At 37.8% G+C, this 23811-nt stretch overlaps 1 long non-coding RNA gene across 1 annotated transcript; it reads left to right on the top strand.

Moving 5' to 3' along the window:
* The first annotated feature begins 396 nt into the window (after window positions 1-396).
* LOC135330125 (uncharacterized) lies at window positions 397-15985 on the top strand. Its single transcript, XR_010391924.1, has 2 exons — window positions 397-545; window positions 15757-15985. It is a non-coding gene; the product is annotated as an uncharacterized LOC135330125 (long non-coding RNA).
* The last annotated feature ends 7826 nt before the right edge of the window (window positions 15986-23811 follow it).

Raw genomic sequence — 23811 nt, forward strand, 5'->3', positions numbered from 1 at the left:
GGTCCAAGTGCTGCAATCCATAGAAAGAAACAGTATGAAATGACTCAAAATATTCTAAGTAATGTTCAAGAGTTCAATTTTTGTATATCAAGTAATTGTTGCAGGGGATTTCAAAATGCTAATGCTTGCCCAAGTAAGCGGTTTTCACTATTGCTAGAGAACATCCTTAGACTGTAGAACAAAGACAAATTGTGAAACAACATCACTTGGGGAACATGAATCCCAGGATTTCAAAGGGTTAAGGCTTCAAATACAAGTTCCTTTTTCCAGTCAAATGATATATTTATTGGGTGATTGCACAAGCCACTTTCCTAATTATCTATTTAATCCTTTAATTATTTAATCTGCAAATGCAAACCCAGTTGAATTTTTTTTTTTTTTTTTAATTCAGACCCAAAGGAGGATGAAAGATTGTTTCTGGAATGTAAGTGTAAGAAGTGATACTTGTAGGAAATAGGTGATAAGACATGGTAAGAAATCCTTGGAAAACCAGTGTTACTGATGGCAATAAGAGTGCACAGGCCTTCCAGCGCACTGCACTGCAGGTAAGTACACCACAGTGAATAATGCGTTTCTTCCTCTTTGTGGCCCAGCCTGATCAGCTGAGCTGGCAGGTACAATCATAAGCACAGCCTCAAAGTCATCCGCCCTCCTGGCAGTTACTGTCTATAGAAATCAAGCCAAAAAACCCTGAAAAAAGTAATAGCCTGATTGTTCTGGAATTGCACTCTACTTGTCAGAAAGGAGTTGTGTTTTGTTTTCCCATCACAACACCTCATTTGCCAGTGAAGCAGCCAAAGCTCTTTTGAACTGCTTAGGCTTCTTAATATGAAATATCTGCCAAATTTATTAGTTATATTACACATAAATCTGAGAAGTGTTTACTTAAAAATTGAAGTCAAAGGGTAATAGAATAGTAATTTATCATGAGATCTTGGTTCAGTAATTCAGAACATGAAGCATAAGAAATACTAAAGGGCTCGTTGTGTAAGAAGACAGCCTTGAGGAGATATAAAATTAAAGAAAAAGAAATCGGACTTGTGGAACACTATCATCTTAAGCAAGCTGATTTAGTTTTGTTAAAAACAAAAGGGGATATCTAGATTTGTATTAAGGAAGAAGTACAAAGTTTATATGGACCTTCTGGTCCATATCGCTGAACCAGAAGTGTGTTCTTTCAGAAAAAGATGAATAGCACTAATATTTGATAATTAGTGTGACCCAAAAGAAGTGTCCACAAATGTGGTCATACTTTAATGTATAATTCAGAATGGTTATTTTTCAGTCCACTCTAAAATACAAAACCAAAATATCACATAGGCTATCTGAAGTCATGAGCTGGAAGTGAGCCAGAGTAAATCCCTAGGAGGTTCAGTTCTGTGGTTTAATGCAGCAGGTCAGTATCACCTGATCTTTAAGATTTTACTAAAAATCAAGTCAAATATGTTCTCTTTTGCTCAGCACTAACTGTTAGACTTTACCACCCTTGTGCTGAATTGCTGTGCCAAAGGGAGCAGTTAGCGTAGTGCTTAAGCCCCTGACTTAGCCGTCAGATGCCACACTGGCACCACATCCTTCAGCTTTGATGATCATATCAATAATCCAGTCTGTTTCTCAAGAGAGATGGAGTACTGCATGCACAGAGTTACTCCAACATTTCCTTGTACCTGGAGAAGCAGGAGATTCTTCTAGGCACAGGAGATGTCAGATTCTTTGACTTTGGCTGAAAGAATATTTGTCTTTTGATACAACACTGCTGAATCAGAGGTTAATTTTTTTTCCCCTAAACCTAGAAAGCATCTTTTGTTGTACTTGTTTCCACACACCCTTACAGTATGGCATCTTTTTTTTTTTTTCCAGAAGCCTATACTGGTTTGGATTTGTTTCATTGTAACTGAAATCAAATCTACACAACATTCAAGGTTTAAGTCATTTTTAGTATGTTAATTCCTCTGTAAAACATGTGCAAGTACAAATGATCTCATATATGGCTGTTTTGCAAGTGTGATAATGTTTTTTCCTACCTCCTTTCATGGCACCTCAGTCTTAAATGTGGCAAAAGTTCACTTTCCTGAGTTTTATGATAAATGATATGGAAACACCAAGTATCAACAGCAAATATGAGCAACCTTAGGTAAGACAGTAGACATTTTCAGCTTGGTATTCTGGTGGTATTTAGAATAGTTCAGACAAGGGCTAGGAACACACACAGCATGACAGGACTTTGGGGATAAGTTGACTTGCAAAAAATCATTGTGGGATCTTTAATATCCCTTGAGACAGTAAAAACATCTGTTTGTCTCTCAGCCCTAAAGAGAGAAGTTATAATATTAATCAGCTTCAGCAGCAGATTTGGAGTTTTGTAGATTCAATTTCAAAAGCCCATTTAGGGAAAGAAAAAATAAAAGGAATCCAAAGGGAAGACTGAGAATGCAGCTGTTCTGTAGATCAATATTTATTTAAAAGATGATGCTTTATATGTAAGAAGAATGTCATGACTCAGCCCTGCCTGCTCAGCTAACACCACTGGAGCCTAATTACATTTGTACTGTTGATACTACTTCACCTTTCTTTAGGTTCTTTCACATGAAGATGTCAAAACTTTGTAAGTTTTCCAGTTACTTGTTGCAGCAACCATGGCTAGAAATTACTTTTCCATTTTATTTCTTTGATCTTTTGTTTACAGATAAAGAAAAAAAGCAGTCCAGTTACTTTGCCCATGATCACTCAGAACAGAATAGAGAACAGAGCTCAAAAGTTGCAGCTCCCAAAACTGCATGTAAACCAATCAACCATATTCCCTCCACTGGATAATTTTGGAGAGGTTGCTTGGCAAATGTAATACATACCATTAGCATTTATTTTAGCTATTCTGAAAAGGCTAGTTTAAGAAAATACACTAAGGGAAAAATTTTTGAAGAGGTTCCAAGCCTGCCTGATCCATTTTTCTCTGCACTTTACATGTGTAATTGCACTTTCATGCAAAGAGCATTTGAGTGAATGCACAGATCAAGTAAGCTGACAGCTCACATATACAAATCCTATTTGCATCTGATGTAGAGCTATGGGGCTAGATATTTGCATGCATAAATATATGGCTAATTTTTGATTTGTTGAAGTTCCAATGGAATCAAGCAGTATCAATCATAGTCTAAAAGTTAGTAGTCTCCTTATGTCTCTTTTTATATAAATGGAGCCTGGATATTTCAAAGTTACCTACAACATAAAAGCAAAGTAAGGATAATCAGAAATGGAGACAGTTTTAAATACTCCAGCCAAAGGAAATAAATAGGCAGAGAACAAGATTCTAAAACAAATCTTCCACCTTCATAAGTTGGTTATCTGAAGCAGGTGTCAGAGATTGAAGTTATTCAGGCAGGAACCACAGCAGCAGCCAAGCCATTCAATATGCCACATTTATTTTAATGAAACTGCTAAGAGGCAGGAACCACACACCAGCCACTGCACAGAGAGCAGGCCTATGCAAAGCATTCAGTTGCATCATTTGCCCTATTTTCCCATCAATTGGAAAGGAAGAGCCTCTGATAACTAGGCTAACTGCTAACAGCTTACAGGATTAGACTCTACATTAACTAAATGATTTTTAAGCTAGAAATAAAGAATTAATTTACTTTCTTTAAATGGTTGTCTGATTGATAGATACCATGATATGCAGAATTGGGACAAAAGGTTAAACTGGTATGACCATTACTTTTTCCTAAGCTTTTTGGGTTGCTATAGCTGTGAAGATAAATTGATGTTTCAGTACTGTTTAGACTTAGATGCTTCTGTATTACTAACTCTTTCCCTGATTTTATCATTAGGGGCATGTCCCTGAAAACATAATATGCCTCTCAGTTTGTTTCCTCACTTCAACTGCAAAATAATTACCTGTAATTTGCAGCATTAGCTTGCTTGTGTGCTGGGAGATGGAGATCACATATACACATTTTAAGTGACATATTCAACAATCAGAACCCGATGAAGTTATTTGTCCTGAAAGGTGAAGCAACAGTGACTTTCTCTAGATTACATCTTGATTTGACTGGGAAAACATTATATTAGAAGCACCAAGAACTGACTTTTTCAAACACATTGGGGTTAATAATTAGTAAGTGTTAAACACTAGAAGCACAGCTGAGCAGAATAATGAAGAAATTAAAGTTTAAGAAATATGCAAATCAAAGTAAAATTCTATTCCTAGACTATATCCTGTGGATTCATGTAGTCCAAAATCCATCCCTGTGAATTTTCCCTTCTTGCATTTTATAGACATCTTCTGCAAGCAAAAGAAAAAGAGAAAGCAGGCACAAGTTTATACTGGCTGAAAAGGTAATTCACTGGAATAGAGAGAATGTAAAAGCTAGTTTAAAAACAAATAAGTTGAGTTTTTCTCCTTAGATACTGTGGTTCCCTAACACCTGCTTTTTTTTGTTTCAAGCAAAGGGAGCCTGCTTGCTCCCTGAATTTTAAGAGAGCTTCACAGTTATGTCCACAGATGTATAATTTTTGAATAAGCCAGAGTTGAGCAAACTATGAGGAAAGTAGATCCCTGACCCTGGAATCTTTCCTTCCTCTTCCACCATCTGTCCCTGCCCAAACTACTACTTTCCAGCCAAGACCAGTAACAACAACAGCCCTTATTGTTGTCTTTGTGCAATTGCCTGATGGACTAAGAAAAAATATTAGTTTTCAGGAGCAACTCTTACCTAAATTCTGTTCTCACTCTTTTTGACCTGTTTGTTGGAACTCTAGCAGGCTTAATATCCTCTTCAAGAAAGTTTGTTATAGAAGAGATACTTTATTTAATATTTACCACTCATTAATTGACTTAACAGAAAAACAAAAGAGTTTTTTAGTGAACCTAGTCTGTATAATATATGTGAAATAATTATATCCTAGAAAAATATCTTTTTAATATGCTTGGATTTTCATATACATTAAGGCATGCACACTTAGTTTAAGAGTTTTACAGGGATATGTAGATGCATAGCTAGAAACTAATATACTTTACAAGTCTTCTAGAATGAAGCATTCAGTTTTACTTAACAGTTTTTAACTAACAAATATCTTCTAAACTCAAGACAGGAGAAGTTCTTAATCTAGAGCTTGCATCTTATTTTTAAATAGCTATAGAAAGCTTATTATCAATTTACAACTAAAAATGGGCACTATTTTCTAAAGTAGATGTTACTTACCTTTTAATTATTTATCTTATATTTATAAGCACTCACCTGTAGTACAGACTTGATGCTAAGAACCTAGAATACAAGTCTTCTTAAAAAAACATGCATATATAAGTAAAGACTTATATTCTTTCTTCCAGCAAAAAGATCTTTTTGTTCTGCTGATCATTAGACTCTGCTCAAATAAGCAATTAATTCCTTTATCATTCAGATCCTACACTAATAAAGAAACAATTTCTTTATATTTTAATCTAGCTAACTAAATAGAATAGCAGAAGGCACACCAATAGTTAATACTTTGTCTCATGTTTCTAAAGACAAGACTTACTCCCTAAATTCTCAAACATCACTAGGGGCTGACTTTCAGATCTTTTATACTTTCAGCCTAAAAAGCAATAAAAAAAAAAAAGCTGTTTTTATAATTGACCCTAAGGTGAGTGATCTCAGCTGAGTTCATACACCTTCTCATTGCTGTCCTTATAAATTGTGGTGGGTTGACTCCTTGTTTTTATTTTTCTTAAGAGAAAAGTAGAAGTTTCTTGATGTGTCTCTCTGCTTTGCTATGAACTCTAAAGAGAAATTCTTATAGTTAGTGTGTTATGCTGTTTTAGAGAAACAAGGTAAGTATAAGAAAGAACTTTTTTTGAAGCTTTTATTCAGGTATGTACTTTTTCATTTTGTGATGATGCTCCCTTGCTCAAGGGGTCTACTGTAAGCTTAATTTTATTTTTAAATGTACTGTGATAGTTTACAGCTAAATTATTCTATGTAGAAGTTTAACTGTCTCTCTTTAGTCTCCCTTCTGTTTCTTAGGTTTGGTATAAGCAGAAATACCAGACTGTATTTCTTTTGTGTCTCTAACTGAGCAACAGCAAGTTGCTGGAAAGCTATACTGTGGATTTTTGAGGCAGAAAAAAAATAAACACAATTCACTTCATGCTTATAATTAGTTCTGATTTCCTTCAGTAAGGAAATATATTGATTTTTATACTCACTAGCAGAAATCTTTGGAAAAAAATTCTCTTAAGATGTCTTATCACCAAATAATTGCTCACATGTCCACTTCTATAAGCTGTTACTCTTGGAATTGCCAACAATTTTTTTAGAAAAAATTGAGGGGGCTTATACTGAAGCTAGTGGAGCAGCAAGTTAAAAAATAAGATGACAATAAAGATAGCAACTTTGAGAGAGCTGTGTGGTAAGGAAAATCCTGGTAGTTTTTTTGACTTGTTCTGTAGACAGTTGTGAAATGGGGAATAAGGCATAGGGAGCTTTTAAAGATCTGGTAGAAAAATCTATTTGTCTCCTAAACTTTAAACCTCTCTAGGTAGTAACAAAAACTCTAAACCTGAGAATTTTCAGCTAACTGCTTTGCACCATCTTGCATTTGAGCCATGTGCATGAAGCCTAATGGTTAGTTTGTCTATGCTAACAGTTCTTAGCTATCTGCACTAGGTTATTTGCGGGTGTTTTAACAAGCACTGATGTATATATCCAGACACTACAGGAGTGTATGAGTGAAGAGTGCCTCCCATGGTGCTGTTCAACAAGGTGTGGCTTTGATGCTTACCTGTGGCACAAGATGTAATGTGTATTTCTAGCTTGCTTGGTAGGTCTGAAATCTTAGTAACTCAGGAGACTAATATCACTTTGCAGTATTGGTGGTATCTAATATTAAGCAAGGGGAGAATGGTTGGCTCAAGGATGGGAAGCTTGAGTTTTGGTAGTTTGACATGAAAATTGGATGGTGTGTCAAAATTCTGAATGTATTTCAATTGCCTTTTTACATTTCCCTCAGTCATAGCTGGACCCCTGTGTGAGGTGCACTGTATACAGGATGAAAATCTGTTCACATTTAAAACTAGAAAAGGTTTTGGTGGTGCCCTAGCCAAGTATTTACCTGTTGTAGTGATACCTTAAGGTAAAAAAACTTCTAGTCTAAACAGGTAAAGCAGAGAGGCTGGGAAAAGTGGAGAGGAGAGTTGCCCAGTGTCATAAAGCTAGTAATAGGTCTTAAGTCTCCTTAGGTAAGTTATTTACTAACTGCTCTGAGACTTGGAATTACTTTTTGCTCCATAGGGGAGGCCTAATTATTCACTCAGGCCTACATAGCTAGTGAATTATGAAGCCATCTGTATCTCATGAATATAAATTCCATTCTCTCTGGTGTAGTTATATATAGTTATATCATTAGGGGGATGGCATATTCCATATGCAGAGAAGGATAGAGAGAGATATTCCTCTACTTAAAAAACAGGAACAGTTTTCTGGCAACACAAATGATCATGTGTCCAGAAAGATAGATTATTTCATTTCACTCCTGCTGACATGCAATATGTCAATTAAAATATTAACATATTTTTAACTCAGTAGATTGATTTTCACTTTGCCTTATTTTTAAGTAATTCTTCTTTGTTTGCTGCCTGAAAGAAACGTGATACGTTTATTCATCCCCTGAGCCAAATTGGTGACTGTTGCATGAAATACTCTTATCCACTGATGTTTTGCCCTAAAACTAACAGCGCTTTCAGCCTTTACTCCTTGGAGGCAGGAAGCATAGAAGAAAGAAATGACTTTATTTTGTATTATGTTACACTTCCAGAAAAGTCCAGTATTTGGTGTGTGTGTAGGCCATATGATGCTTCCATTTCAGCTTTCCCTGATGAAAGCCCATCAAAATTTGCAGTGGTATAACAGAGTCCTGTCCATTATGCTTAAGATGCACTGACTTCTGAAAAACAACCTGAAGAAAGGGCTGCTTTTATGTCAGCTTTTGTGCAAGAATGAGAGGTTAATGATGTTAGAAGCTTCCAACCATTAGAGCAGGGAAATGGGCTTCTTAGCTGAAATTACCAGTGTTGGGGCATATGGGGTAGTTTGCTCTGGACCTTGTGTTTTGGAAAGTGAGAGAGGATACAGATTTATTGCTTGACAAGGCATGAGAAAAAGTCACACTCTGCTTGTCTGCAGTCCCTTGAAATGCCTGTGCTGCTCCCAAGCCTTAAACTTGTTTATCAGTGACTCACTGAGACCAGTATTGGGCTGACATTTTCCAGGGTAGACTTCTGAAGCTGTGCAGTGAGTTGGCACTGAAATAATTGGCCTAATTTTTCCGAAGTGATGAAGATTTGGGTGACATCTTCATTACATCCTGAGACATTTAAGAAGATAACACTAGGTGCCTGCATTTGAAATTCCCAGCCTTTTACTTCACCAGAAATTTACCTCAAAAGGAATTTGTGAAGATTACTAGGTTTCTAATGCCTTTTGAATTTCTTATTTAAAAGATTCTGCAAGCAAAGAGTAAGAACAGCAATGTTAACAATATACAGTCTTCTGTGGCTCTGTTAACTCTTCAGGTCAAAAACCATGCTAGGCAACCAGTGATACTCTATACCAGAAGTTTGGGGGTAGGGTATAGAATATAGGGGACCAAGAGTTTTGCTTGCAGTATTCTGTGCCCAGCCAACTGCAGGTTCTGTGGTGACATTTATTTTAAAATGTAGTTTATAGCAGTAATGCTGACTAGACATTTTTCTGTGTAAATCTGATTTCAAAGATATAGTTATTCCCTTATTTCAGACCTAGAAGCTAATGAGAAGTGACAGGCTTCAGGGAAGGACTCTGTTCTCCCATCTTCCAGGTGTGAACAGAGTGCCCTGAACTGCCTTCTCAGTCATTTGGGAAGAAGGGTATTAATTAGAAATATCAACAGTGAAATGAATGATAGGCTATTCTCAGTTTTCCAGTCAGAGCTATTTATCACTTCAGTATATGGGGTTTTGTTCCATGTTCAGTGAAGTCAAACATCCGTTCTTTCCGTTGCATGGTTTGCACAGACACATAGGAGCTTCAGAATTTGCATGATCTAAATTGCAGAATTCCTTGTTTTCATGAGCTACAAGCAAAAAATGAAAAGGTCATTGTTTATAATTTGTCCTGTTAGTACTTATCTTCAAATAAGATTAATTAAACTTATGACTGTCTGTGCCTACCACTTCACTCACTTGGCTTGCATTACAATCAAATCATCCTTTTAGACATTTGAAAACTAAGCACAGAAATTACTCAACTGGCTAAGAATTTCGATCTGAACCATACTTCACTTTTAAAAGCAATTATGAAGGTTCTTGACAGATGTAATATTCTAGCTGTAATCTTATTAGTAGAAGCAGCAATGGTAGGACAAGTTGCAGTCTGGATAAATTTACTGCCAAGGCTAAACTATTTATTTCCAGCAACACTCATTTTTCAAAGAGCAGATGGTTTAATTCTCTGAACCAGCTGCTAATAAATAGGATAAGGAAAATCAGAGGTGGGGAATCAAATAATTATCTGCCCTTGAAAAATTCAACAAGGTTTGAAGGTATGCAGGCATTCCTGCCTCAAGTAATGGATTTTTCTTTTCATCTCAGACTGAAGTATCTACAGCCTCAAGTGGTATAACATAATGAAGTTCAATGTAAAATGGCCACCTCTTCAAAAATAGTCTAAGGAAGCAAAGAAAATACTTTTAGATAAGCTTTAGATGCTCAAAGTTTCAAAACCTTGGATTTGTTTCTTTACAAATAATTTCCCAGTGTTTTGAGGCAAAAAACACTCCTGACAGCAGCAAAGATGTGAATTATGCTCTGCGTCCTGTCCCTCTTGACTGGCCTCCATGATGTGGTGGTTGACAAGAGGAGAGGATTGCTGTGCCTGCTCAGGCAGGGCCATTTTTCTTATCTGGTTCCCTACTCTGTCCTTCCTGCGGCAGCTCTGGCAGCCCTGGTGTGGTGGCTGTGCTCCCCATGGAGCAGAATGTAAATGCTGCACATCTGTACACATCAGCAAGAGTCAACACAGGATTGTAAATGATAGCTCTTGCTATGTAAAAGAGCAAACCTTAAGGTGCAAGCCACCTTTTTGAACCACTAATGATATTTTAATAGGGCTATCTCGCAAAGCAATGTAGACCACAGCTGTGCTAGATGCATTGGCAGTTTCAGGCTTTCCAGGAGTAATGGCATGCAGCCTGTTGGTTTTAATCTCTATCTCAATCTCTTTAATATACTCCATGCTTGACATTTTCTTGTAGTTAGTTTCACATTTAACCACTTGCTAGTCAAACCTCTTACTAATCTAAGAGACCTGGCTTTCTTCATCCCTTTATTAATCAAATAATGAACAGAAAGGAAATGGATGTATCTATTAAAATCTTTGCCTAAGCAGAAACAATTAAATTTTCTGGCTCAGGGACAAAGCAAGCTAGTCTTTGGCAGTGATCATAATCCACTCGAAGTAGTGATCCACTCGAAGTAGTGAATAGTGCAGCCAGGATTCTGATGCCCTATCTGAAGGGCTATTGAGATTTCTTGGAGGTTAGGACAAGACATAGCCTAAACAACATAAGACCATCTCATAGGTATAACCAAATTCATCTAGTCTGATGCTGTAAAATAAAGCTAATGTGCAGAAGTGTTTGGGGGGGGAAAAGAACTTTCACAATAGCTATGGTTTTATTATTCACTGTTCTTCATAAATGGGAAAGTAAAATAATGCCATATCATTGTTGTCAACTCAAGGGTTCTCAGAATATTAAATTGCTTCTTGGGCTTGTAGTTCATTCCTGTTTGCATCTTTATTCTGTTTGGATACTAGCATATTCTGGAGCATGGCAGAGCTCCTTTTGTTTACTTTCATTTATTTTACCAATGTAGGGAGATATGTAGGAAGCAAGATAATAGGCTCCTTCATATAACTATTCAATAAAATGTCATCACTCAGGAGAGAAATCTGTACTTGTTTAACCATTGCCTCAATGGAACTGAAATATGTGATTATGTACTTTCCTGAATTGAGATCTAAACTGTTTATGCTTCAAATACTATTCATAGTGGACTGTGACTTGAGTTTTTTTGCATATAGACATAATTTTGATGAAATAATAGATGCAAGATCTGTTAGCTGTACTGGTCTTTTTCATAATTGCTTTGATATTACCATGATACTTGCTGCCCTGAGTAGAGTCTGGATCCAATGGACAGATTTAGAGATAACCAATGTGTTAGCAGTGTCATTTTCTCTGGAGCAGAGACAGTTTTGCTGCCAAATTTTAATTCCCTTTCAGTAAGGAAATAGCAAGCCTAGAGACTGCATGGTTCTTACTGCATCTTTTTGCCAATAAACCATATGGGAAATTGAGCAATACTCCTATCTAGACACTACCTGCCTATCTGCACATTGTGAATCATGCAATTTGGTGAATTGTATAAACCACTACTTAAATAGCATCTAAGAGTGTGTAATATTACAAAGACTTTAATTCCCTTTTTTGGTTGCATCTCTTCAGTTTAATAACACACTACCAGCAAGAGCACCAGCTTATCTTCCCCTGGGGACCATGTGTGAATAACTGCCCTTGAGAGTAGGCAACCCTGGTAAAAATGAAGGCACTATTGATTACCCATTAGTTTCAAAGTGAGTCACGCAAATACTGACCTATATTTTAATTAGGTATAGCCATTTACTCAAAAGGCATGCTAGTGCTGCCCTTGGATTATTTTTTATGCCTAACTGAATAGATTAGGGATGTTCCCAAAAATGAAATTGGGATTATTTAGCTGTCAACAGATCTATGAAGAGAGAAACTCATTGAAAGGAAGGGTCAATATTGCCATGGTTTCCACTGCTGGCTAATTGCATCTCTGTATCCTGCCCATTTGGATGACAAAACTCCTTATTTGTGGAATAGGGCAGTGACACACCCAAGTTTTAATAGCATCGAGGGGAGCAGGGCTGAGGGAGGATAGCAGCTGAATTACGTGACAAAGGTTATTTGATTCATTATTCTCAATTTAGGGCTTTCATAGTTGGGTGCCTCTTATAAAAGGAGAAGGAAATTGGAAAGGGTAAGATTGGTTCAAAATGAGTATTGCAGTACATTAAATTGGGACTTTCTCTGCTTCACTATTCTTGAATGCAGTTTTGAAGCTCTGAGGATAGGTTGGCAGCATTTCTTCCTCTTCCTGAGAAGCAAAAAGAAAAATGGTCTTTAAATTGAGTAAGCCTAATTGCCCCAAGGCAGAAGAACATGGACCCAGCAGTCATTTTCACTAGCCTAGTAGTGGTGAGAAGTGCAGTTTAGAGCAAGTTCTGTGTGAAATTGTGCAGACTTCATTAGGAGGAAAGGCCTTGCTGGGCAAAACCAGGTGTATTTGTATTGCCTGACTAATTTTCTTTGTTTTTATGAGCACGTTTCTGTTTCCCCCACAGTTTGTGCATTGTTGCACATGGAGCTGAGCTTTGTGTGCATTTACTCCTCATGTTTTGTCTTTGACCTTCCTTCCCCATTGTGCAAATAGGTGTGAAACCAATTGCATAAAAGCAAGAACTACGCAGCTGAAAAATAGTTGTGTGTTGGGCCTTGAAGGTGTAAACTCTGCCATCGGCCTGCTCCAGGGCATTGTGCCTTCCAGTTCATTCAAGCATTTTGCCCTTCTACCTCACTGGCAAATAGATCAATGTTTTCCCATGAATTAATCAAGCAATACACAAACCATAATGGTTTTATCCATTGTAAGTTTTCCAAGAGAAAATGAGTGTTTTGTCAGGATAGAAATATTTCAGTGACTCTAATTTTTGGCAATGTGCTTGATAGGACAGATGAAAACATACCATTTAGGCTTCCTTATTTTGTTCTGATAGTCTTCCATATTTTGTTTAGTCTCAGATTTAAATGTTTAATATTAAATCATTGTATACTGAATTTGGCATATTTCATTTAATTTTGACCTTTAACAATATTGTTTATACATGTCCTACATGAAACTATGCTGAATTTTTATTCTGCGAATAATGTCAGAATTTTCACTTCATTCTGAATAGGAATGAAAATGAATGCCAAAACTAAGAGTATTTCACAGAATATATGTTCCATTTTTTTCAATGAATGTAATAATAGATAATTCGAAATGATGCAACTTTGAAAAAATAGCTTCAATTTACCTTCAAAACCTTAAAAATCAGTCATTGATTTTGTCATCTTGCTTGTATATGGATTTTAGCTTGTGATTTTGGATTGTTCAACAGTTAAAAGTATCAAGAAAGCAAGCCTAGAGGTACATACTAAAATGATGTAAGTAAATAAACCATGCATGATGAGGAAAATGGCAGACTGGAGTAATAATGCTAATTTCATTTTAACTGTAAAAAAATCTAGAGTTTAAATTTGTTTTTGATTTAAGTTTGATTTTGATGTAAGAAGGTGACAGACAACTGTATTTAGTCAATCTGGATTTGTAAAACCAAGTCTACACATGCAAATCAGCTTCTGTGGCCACAGTGATAGAATTTTTTTCACAAATGCATTCATATTTGGATATTTGTGCACTTATATTTATAAACATTCTTTGATATCTGGGTTTTGAGTAGTTCATGAAATTATGCCATGAGAAATGTTGAAATAACCCTAGAAATACATATATATTGAATATTTTAAAATATTTTCATTTTTGCAAGTAAAAAAATGGATTTTACTGCAGAGCATATCAGAAGCAAGATGGGGAAGCTGAGTGAAAGGAGGAGACAGATGGATTGACAGAAGGACTAATATAGTAAAGTTTATTTGCTTTTGGCCATGTATTTGCTTGGCATCCAGTGGAGTGTTTGATTATTATTCCAATGAAACACAAGCTTTTTCCTCTTGAATGTCACTGCAGAATGTCTTGGCCTAATTTAGAAGCTATTCTTTTGGTATTTGTTTTGCAGGTTTTTTTCTCCATATCTGTGCCTATTAATGAATTTTGTATCAGTTTGAATATATATCATTTGGTGCCACAGTGCAAAAGTGTGGAAAACCAGAAATAAGAAGATTCTCTATGGAAAAGGTAGTGAATCTCATGATAAATAACGAGTAGGATGCCAGCTACCAGTATGGCAGCTTCTAGGGATCACTTTTCACCTAGATATGTAACAGGAGCATGCAGTGGCAGAGGAAGAACTGTGCATACACTTCCTTATGGCTGTACACAACTGTTGCCATTACACCCTGATCAGTAAAGGGGGATTCTCAGTGCATAGTCAGAGGTTCAGGCTTGTCTCAGCTGGAGTAACTGTTGGTGGATGCCTTTAGAGACTTCTTGAGGTCTTAGGTTAAATAAGTTTCTGCCCCAGCTGTGACTTGAACAAAGTCCTAGAACAATGTATAGAATTAATCCAGAGGAATCATCTAAAGGCAGTTCATTGTATTGCCATGAAAAGATCCAATATCCAGCCTGTATGGTACCCTTAGTCTGAAAAATTCTTTGCAGTCCCTGAAATACTGCTGATTTTATCACTTAGTGCCTGGAATACAGTATGGCCCTGACTGCCAGTGCTTAGAAACAAGAGAGCAAAATACTTTGGCCCTATCATCACAGAGCAGACCATATGGCAGCCTTTGCCAGCCAAGCAGTCACCCAGGTCAAGGGCTAATATACCCCACTAAAGGAGGTGGAGGGATAAGAAAAGTGTGGGTCTAACCACTTAACCAGTGAAGCTGTAGGTCTAACCAGTTATGAACACTGGGAGAGGAAGGGGCAGATTTGTTTTCCCAGTTTATTTCCTCATTCAACATAGACTCTGAAATATTCATTTGTTTGTGCCTTCAGTTTTTACTTTCCCTGTACTCAGATTTAACCAAGAGTTTCAAAACTAGGCTATTTCATATTTCAGAATAGGCTTGCCATTATAGGTAGGTTCCCAAGCAAGTAGCCTGTTTCACAAAATCATGAATGTTTGACAGCTCCTCTTAAATTCAGTGATTGCTTCTGAAGTCCAGGACCAAGAATTTACCTTTTAGGCCTGGGACATACCATAGCTATTTCCCGATTCCATTTTAAGATGAAGTTCAGGCAAGTATGGTGTTTCCCATGTGGGAAGGATGTTGGATGTATGACAGAGTGCTCTGGCCTTTTTTCTAATCTGAGTGGCAGGAGAGCCAAGACTACCAAGGATGCTGCAGAATACAGCTAGTGCCAAGAGGCTTGGCATTTTTGAAATGTGGATCATTTATTGGAGTCCCTAAATGACGTTATGCACATGAAGTTTTTTCTGCTGAATAGTCGAGATCTACTGAGCCAGGCTTATGGGAGCTTGTTGTTTGAGCTCCAGCTCCCAATTAGCTGTTTCATTTCAGTATCTTTTCCTTTGAAGATATCTGCAAAACTGGGGAGAATTCTGAATAGTAATGTATAAATTGTGCTATGTTTTGATACCATTGTGCATTTGGAATAGCAGTTTTGATAGCATTCATCTAGGTTTAGCATGGAGTAAGTGAAAGCTGTAATACCTTATTCTTTTCCACCTCTTTCACTTGCTACATGTTTTAGGCTGTTTATAAAATGCTATATGGTTAGAAAAGATTGTATTAACAGAATTCCATATTCATTTCTCTCTAACTTCTAGGTCAAATTTGATCAGCTTACAAGTCAAAGAATGCTTTCTGCCGTAGCTGTAAACAGCTGAGATGTGGAAGTCAAGCTGTGAAGAGAAAGCTCTGGTCTCTTCTTTGCCTCACACAATTTCATTGTCAGCTAAATTTTTCTTTCAGGTGCTTACCTGGAAGAAAGACAACTAGGACCATACCAGGAAGAAAAACAACTTCTGAATTTCACAAGCCCAGGTTATCTGAGCCTCAGAATAGTATGTGAATCCTGTCACAGATCGGTCATTCTCAAGAAATCACAGCTCTGCAAGTGCTGAGGGGAAAAATGTATTTCTTTAGTGAAGCCACAATATATGAATCAAAAATATAGAGGAAATACTTTATTGTGTAAGAAGGTGTTGTGTTTTTTGTCATGGTCCAGTTTTCTGACAATGATCAGACCTGTCTGCAATATTGCACAAAATATCCCTTAAAGTTGTCAGAAGATTGCTCATTTTCATCAGTTTATCAAATTCCTCTCCTCACTTCTCATGTATATAGTCCTCTCTTGGACTGGAAAACAACTATTTTGTTGTTTTCCTATTTTGGAAAAAGATGCTGTCACATCTTGCTGAGAAGATGGTTTGGGGTTGGTAATAATCAGTGTTATGGGATACACTTCAATGCACTAAATTATAAACATTTCTGACTATTAAACTGACTTTTAGTAATGCTTATCTTTAAGGTGTGCTGAAACCACACCTATATCATGTAGACTGGGTATAAGCTTTCTCTTCTAGAAGCTTTGAATGTCAGTGATTAATGTAAATAATACTTAAGAGTTGGAAAGAAATAAAGCAATGTTATAGCTGAAGGTGAACAAAGGTAAAAGTGTGTTTGCTTTGGGCTGTGGAGAATTTGTGTACTTCTCATGTACATAATGTAGATCTGAGTAAAGATGCTTATCTGTTTACAGTTCTATAACTGCATAATATGGAAAGAAAAGGCATTTGTCTATCAATTATTGACGTGGAAAAATGGAATCATACAGTGCAGTATCATCTTTTGTAGAAATCCTTAATTCTGACAATTTCAATGTATATTCTGTGAAGGAATCAATTTTCTTGTTTTGAAAGAGTTGCATTTCACAAAAAGGAAATATTTGATAATGAGATGATACTTTTTCACAAATGTCACATTGTTTTTTAGTATTTTCCATTTCTGATTGCCTAATGTAGACCTCTTCTGAAATGAATGCTTTAAATCACTTTGATAATTATACTGAATAATTTTAATTCAATATAATTATCAATAATTATCAATAATCAAATCTTTTATCCAATTATCTATTTATTTAGTTGCCCCTTGAAAGTTAACTCATCTCATCTGTATTGAGATTCAGCCATGACCAGTTTCTGTCTTAACCTCTGACTTGGCTGCACCCAAGTCCCAGCTGGAGGGTCCCAGTGTTGGCACAAAATGCCAGGCTTTACAAAACATCTTGAAACTTTTGGACCTATAGAAGAAATGGAATGATGTTTTTGGTTTTGAGTATGTTTACATCTCTAAGTCTTGGCTTTCTGGGAAGCTGGGAATGCACATGGGAAATGCCCATTTGTCAGTGCTTTTCTACCTTCATGCGAAGAGAAAGTAGAAGCTACATGCTTGAATGCAAGCTAGTAAGAAATGAAAAGCATGGCAGTGCCAGAGGCTGGGAAGTAATGAGCCTTGCTAAATTCTTACCACCTAGCAAAACACAGTAGGTCATCTTTGTCATCTTCAGTTTTAAGAAAATGGTAGAGTCACTTAGAAAGTTGATTCTTACTTGACACCAGTGAGAAGCCAGCCTGCAACATAAGTCCCTGCACTTCTCATTTACTCCCTTTGGCAGGATTGCTTCTTCATTGAAAAATGAAGTTTCATTTTATCTTATGGGCTGCCAACAACTTAGCAAGTCAGTCTTTTGTATGATTATCCAAAATGAACTAAATACTGTTATTCACAGTCTGAATGGCTCTAAAACTTTGTGTCATGGACTATCTAAAGGACCTTGTACTGAGTGAAGATCAAGAACAGATTAAAAACCATTGCCTTTAAAAATTATACTTTTTTTTTAAACTGAGCAGCAGAAATTAGACTTGAGCAGGCTTCCTGCTGCTCAAACTTATGTTCAGTCTGGGAACAGCAGGAACTTTCACCCTCTCTGGCAGTTGACTGCTGCAGAGTTGAATTTAGTCCATGATTCTGTCAGGTCTGTGGGAAAAGTGCTTGGACTCCATTTTCTCTTGGTTCAAGGAACTCATGCACAACTCCATATTCTTCCCTCTTTGTAGCCTTGGTTCAGCAGCCTCCAGCTGAAAAGTCCTGAGGCTGTTATGCTGCCTGATCCCCAGGTGTGCTGTGGACATTGGTCACTTGAATGGTAAGTTGAAGCTCTCAGCTAGTGTGGCTGGTGACAAAACTGGTGGAGGGTTATTGGTACCTGAAGGACCTTTGCTGCTCTTGTTTATTCTTAGTGATGACCCAAGCTGCACACAGATTACTGCTCCTGAAATGATTTTGGGCAACAGGAGCCTTCCCTGATGCCTGTCATGATGCCAAACTCTCCAGGTTTCCTTGGGTTATATTCTTTGGATATCTGGTCACCCTATGGATGTTGGGGGGAAAAAGTAATGCACTCAGCAATCCTTTTGTGCAACTGGCCCATGTGAAAGAAAGCCAAGATAGCCTCCCTGCAGCTATGCCTATTCATACCATGAGTTTGTGATTCTGTTTTTGTGATAGTTAAGGGAAACTGCTCTTATCAAGATGTTAGGCAAAAAGGCATTTCTTCCCACTGTTATGGTCAGTCCTCTCCAGCCACAGGCAAAACAAAACTGTTACGACTTCTGCCCTTTGTACAACAGCTTTGGTTTGAAGAAACCACTTGGGTCTGGTAGTATCTAAAAAACTGTTTCATTATTTATAACATGGAAAGCCTGGTTGCATCTACAAAAAGCTGCTTTGGCATGTTTCTGAAAGAGAACTCAGTAGAGGTCGGTAGAGAGCTCTTAAATGTTTAAAGGAAGACTACTGAGCTGCTGGATACCGTGGGAGTCCTCCCTATGTGTTGGCCATCCTGTTCCTCCTGTGCAACTAACAGTTTTGTTGCTGGTTCTGGCAGTCTGTTACTGCAATTCCTCCCAAAACTTAAAATGTGATTTCTTTAGTTAGAGGCTGATCTATGCCATATTGCAGTGCGAAGAAAAATTTTATGCTGGAGTTCTTATAAATGCTCAAAAATGTAGGGTTTTTATTGGAAATGCTAGCATAGCTTAACTAAAGCAGAGCAAACAGGTTCATAAAGTACTACGATGTGAATTACTGCTAAAATATAATTAGCATGGTGAATGCAAATACCATGGAATAATTTCACCAAAATAATTAGAATAGGTTTCATTATTCTGATGTATTTTTGCAAGCTTGTATTAGTTGTCTAAATTAATCAAAAAATGAGTATAATTCTCTGATTGTAGTATTTTTCTAAAATTGTAAAGAAATAAATTGTACAGCATGTTCTGAATATTAGAAAGCACTTCCTCACTTGGTCAGAAGCCAGTGATAAAAATAATAATAATAAAAAAAGCTAATTTCAATTCAAAATGAACTCATTCCTATACTGGCTGCTGAAATACATGAGACAGGCATACTGGCAGAAGCTGGCTCAGATGCTACCTTCTTCTGCCTGTCTGCCTCCAGAAAAAAAATCCAAACTGAAATATTTCAAAACAAATGGGTTTTAGAACAAAATTAACAGATGTTACAGTATTGGCCCATGGCATTCTCTGGCCTGTTTTCCAAACTCCTAATCCACCCAGAGAGCTTTTAAAAAGGTTAAAGAATAGACACAAACACATGAGTATGATTCCTTTTATTGCACGGACTATACAAACAGGTTGCAAGATGCTGGGAAAATAATATTCCATTCCTGCAGGTGTGGGAGATTCATGTGCTGATTCTGGTGAAATAAATGAAGGGAACACATGTAAGAAACAGATGAAACAATTGCTGTGAATAGGTGTGGATTTAGCTGATGTCTGTATTTGATTCATCTGTGAAACAGTAGGAGGGGTGGCATATACATTCCTGAGAAGTCTCTACAGCTCACCTCCCCTCCCTCTCATTTTTCATTTTGGATACTTAATGAATCCCTTCTACATTGCAGTCTCTTTCTGAGAAATGTTTCATGCCTGTGAACCCAGCAGACTGGAATACCTATTTTACAGTTTTCCTAGGGGACAAACTCCACCCAGACCTCTCCAGAAAGATCATTTTCTAGTCCTATTTCCAACTTCAAATTGCCTAATGATGTGTCTGAAGCTGGGGGTAGAATTTTTTATGTGATACCCCTGCTCTGTCTCAAGGGGAAGGCTTTTCTGGGGCAGTATAGCCATGGTTATCTTTCATAAAACATTCCCGTGACCTTGGTGTAACAAATTAGTCCAGCTGAAATCTTCTGTTATATCTGCTGCCATACAGAACAAAACCCACGGAATGAGTCTACTGATCAGTTCGGCTAAATGTTGCCTTCTGACATGAGCTGGTCATGAAAATAGCTGCCTGCCTTTATTGAGAAAATTTCAATTTTTCATGAAAAATATAAATATCCCTGTACTCCAGCAGAAAATTGCCAGGACTGGAGAAAAAATGTCGCTATTCCTCCTTTTTCACCCCCCATGCTCCCAAACTGTTTTGAAGGAATTTTTTTCTGTCAGTATTTAGTGCTGAAATGTTGCCTTCAAAGGGCTTGAGTTCTTGTATGATGGCTTGCTGAAAAAAATTGACTGTTTGAACACACATAAAACAACATATTCCATAGAAAAGTTAGCAAGGTAGTACTACATGGGAGAAGCAGTAACTGGGGCTTGTTGCCTTAGGTTGTAATCACAACCAATAATCAAATAGAAAAAAATTTACGGGCTAGAACAAACTACACCAGATATCACCTCCTACTCCTGCTTGCCTCAGACAGTGTTCTCCATTGGTCCTGCTTTCCTCCCTTTCCCATTTAATCCTGGATTCTTTTAAACACTTTAAGTAGGCATTAAATAGTTAATTTTTCTAGAGCATTTGAAAATAAAATGTGTGCTATGGTATTCATTATTCCGAACTTTTTCAAGCCAAAGACGGGAGAAAGCTGATTATTATTTGCCAAGCCAGTAATTGGAAAACTGATTATCTGTTAGCAACCCTAGTTTACCCTATTCCAGAAGAGGAAAACATTGACCTTTCTACCTGTCACCATGAAGTGAGTCATGGCTGACACGTTTGAAGCTGATGTGCACTATTTGCAAGATAAATCAGTATTGCAAGTCATCCTGCTTCATTTTTGTCTCAGTCCTTCTGACGGGCCCACAAAAGAGCCTCAGGCTTCTCCTGTCTCATTCAATTACTCAGCAGGCCCAGGCACATTATCTGAAAATAACTTCCTAGACCATTTCTTGCTCTTGAGGCGAACCGCGCTCCCCCGGCCGTGACCCACGCCTCCCCCAGCGCTGATGGCACCGGCTGGACACCAAAGTCTGCTGAGATACAGCAGGGGAAGTCCTCCCTGGCCAGGTGGTGGGGTTGGCACGGGTCTCATCTGGTGTCGTGGCTGTAACTGAGGAGCTTGGTGCTCGGTGCTTCCACTCAACCTTTCCCTTCCGGCCTTCCCTGGCGCGGCAGCGGTGAGGAAGCGGAAGGGCATCGCGGCTGCCCCCGTTCCTGCGCTGCCGTCTCTCGCTGGAGAACGGAGACGTTCTTTAAGAAGGGGCGATCAAGTCATGTGGCTGCTTCTGCCAGGATACAGCTGGAGGAAGATTTGGGCAAAAAATTTAGAAAGAACAACGCATGATGCCAGCGCAACCTTTCCCAAGGTGATAAGGCAAGGTGTTACTTTAATTAGATTAGACCATAGTCCTAGAGCAAGCCATGACTTCTCATCCCTAGGAGATAGAAAGCCATGCTGTCAGATCGCTGCCTGTCTGGGTGGAGCATCCTGGCAGGCTTTGGGCAAGAACCTGGCTCTGAACGCTTGGTTTCGAACATTTGAATGTTTTGGTGAACTCGCTTTCCCTCTCCCCCTCTCCCAAAATCTCAGTTGTGTGAGTGGACAGTGCACTGAGGCTCGAAAACTCCCTTTCTAGCCAAGGTGAAAGATTCTTTGTTTAATTTTTTCTAACAGAACTTAATTACAAACTATTGGGTATGATTTTAAGTTTGGTTTGAGTCTGATGGAAGGGTTGTTTTTATCTCTCAGCTTGAGAGGACTGACTTGTAAACATCAGCTGACAGGCATATCTTTCATCTTCTTGACAGAAAACCTATCTGTCAGAGTTTCCACTTAATATGCAGAGATGGAGAAAAGTAATGCAATTCAAATTAGGTGAAATCGCTTGCGTTAGGATTTGGAAGTTTTCCCTTGGAATATCTTGGGTATTTCTTTAAGGTACTCTTCTTCATATGCAGTGTCCAGCTGCAGTAACTGCCTTTGCGTCTCTAGAAAAAACTGGCCCGTTGTGCAGCTTCGTGCTTTTTCCAAGGTCCTTGTTTGTGCTCCTGCCTTGCCCGTCGATCGGGGTGCCTTAGGCAAGGAAGCTGTTTGTTTCTCAGTGTATGTTATTCACCAATATTTGTGCATTTCCTGCAGCAAAAATAAATATTTTCTTTCCACATATCCCATTTGCTGTAGTTGTTCATAAGTTTCTTATTTACATTTTAAAAGACATGAAGTCGAATGCACAGCACGGCAGCAAGCACAATCTGCACATTTTGGAGAGCGTTGCTAATGTTCGCATTTTAGCTGGCCTTCACAAATGAGTCTGTGCAGCCCACCAAAGGCATGCCTGGATAACCACATTACGATGCCCTTTGAATGCACAATGTTGACATGTATGACAAAACCCAAGCATTTTGCCATACTGACATATTGAACACATATATTTGGATTGATATTTCAGTTGAGAATCATTCATATTCATGTCTTCACTTGACAGTTTTGGAAATCAATATTCAGGTCTTAATTTGACAGTTTTAGAAATCAGTAGACAAAAAAATCTCTGTATTCAATTCGCTTTCCTCTTGAGCCAGCCATTGCCCACATTTATGCAGTAAATATTACTGATGAGTTTTGACGACAATATGAGTCTAAATTTGTGGATTTGTGTCTGGAAGTAGCTAGACTGGAAATGCAGAAAACTAGTCCTCCCACTTTGCAGCGCACTGAGAGAAACACGACTGCCCACTATTTTTCTCAGTCCTAATTAAAGTTTTCTAATACGTGGCTGCTTTATTACAGTGCATCATGACTTCATTATATGTATTTCAATGTCAAATGCAAAAGGTTCGGTTAAAAAGCCCTTTCTCCAATATTACCCAGCTAATCACATGAACTATGTGGTATTAGGCAAGAAATGACAAATGGATGTCAGTTAAGTTTGGATGCCTGCTATCTGGACAAATAGTGCTTGCTTAAATGCAATCCCTGTAACAGACAGAAGAAAATAAAATGCTTATTCTTAAGTGGATTCTCTTGCTATAGGAACAACTGCTGCAATGTTTGCAACTATTCTGGTAAGGCTAAGTTAAATAATTCTTAAAACTCATTTTTTTGCTTGAGAGATGAAGGTGTTAGGTTTAATTTAAAATTTTTTTGACTCTATTTCTGTAAAATATAGACATAATTATCATGATTCTTATATACTAATATAGCGTAATAGAGGATGGCAATGTGCTAAGCACCTTTACTTGTTTGACCTGCTTCAAAGTTCACTCAGATCAAAGGAAGATTTCTCATTGACTTCAGGAAATTTTAAGTAGTTAAAAACAAAGCCAGCACTTGTGCAAGGTTATTAGATGTTATATTGTAGAAAAAGTTTCCAGATAAGAATGTGAGGAGCTTACGTTCATCTTTGATGCTACCGATTTTTCCCCTTATCCTTTCCTTCTCAGTGATCACCAAAGCAACCTGTTAGCCCCCAGGTCAGATTCTGCATCGCATTTTCAGATATTATATCTGTGATGAATCCGTGTTAGCATTTCTAACTGCCAGACATGCCAACTCGGGGCTCCAACCCTGTGTGTGCTGTAGCACGGTTGAATACGACGTTGCAGCTCCTTTGCCGTGTCTGTGAGAGGTCTAGTTAACTTTCCCCAGTTCTCTTTCTCTTTTGTTTTGTTTTGCTTTTTTTCTGGGTAAGTTTGCCAGTCTCTAGGTCTCAC

Source organism: Dromaius novaehollandiae, chromosome 16 (assembly GCF_036370855.1).
Source record: "Dromaius novaehollandiae isolate bDroNov1 chromosome 16, bDroNov1.hap1, whole genome shotgun sequence".
NCBI lineage: Eukaryota > Metazoa > Chordata > Aves > Casuariiformes > Dromaiidae > Dromaius > Dromaius novaehollandiae.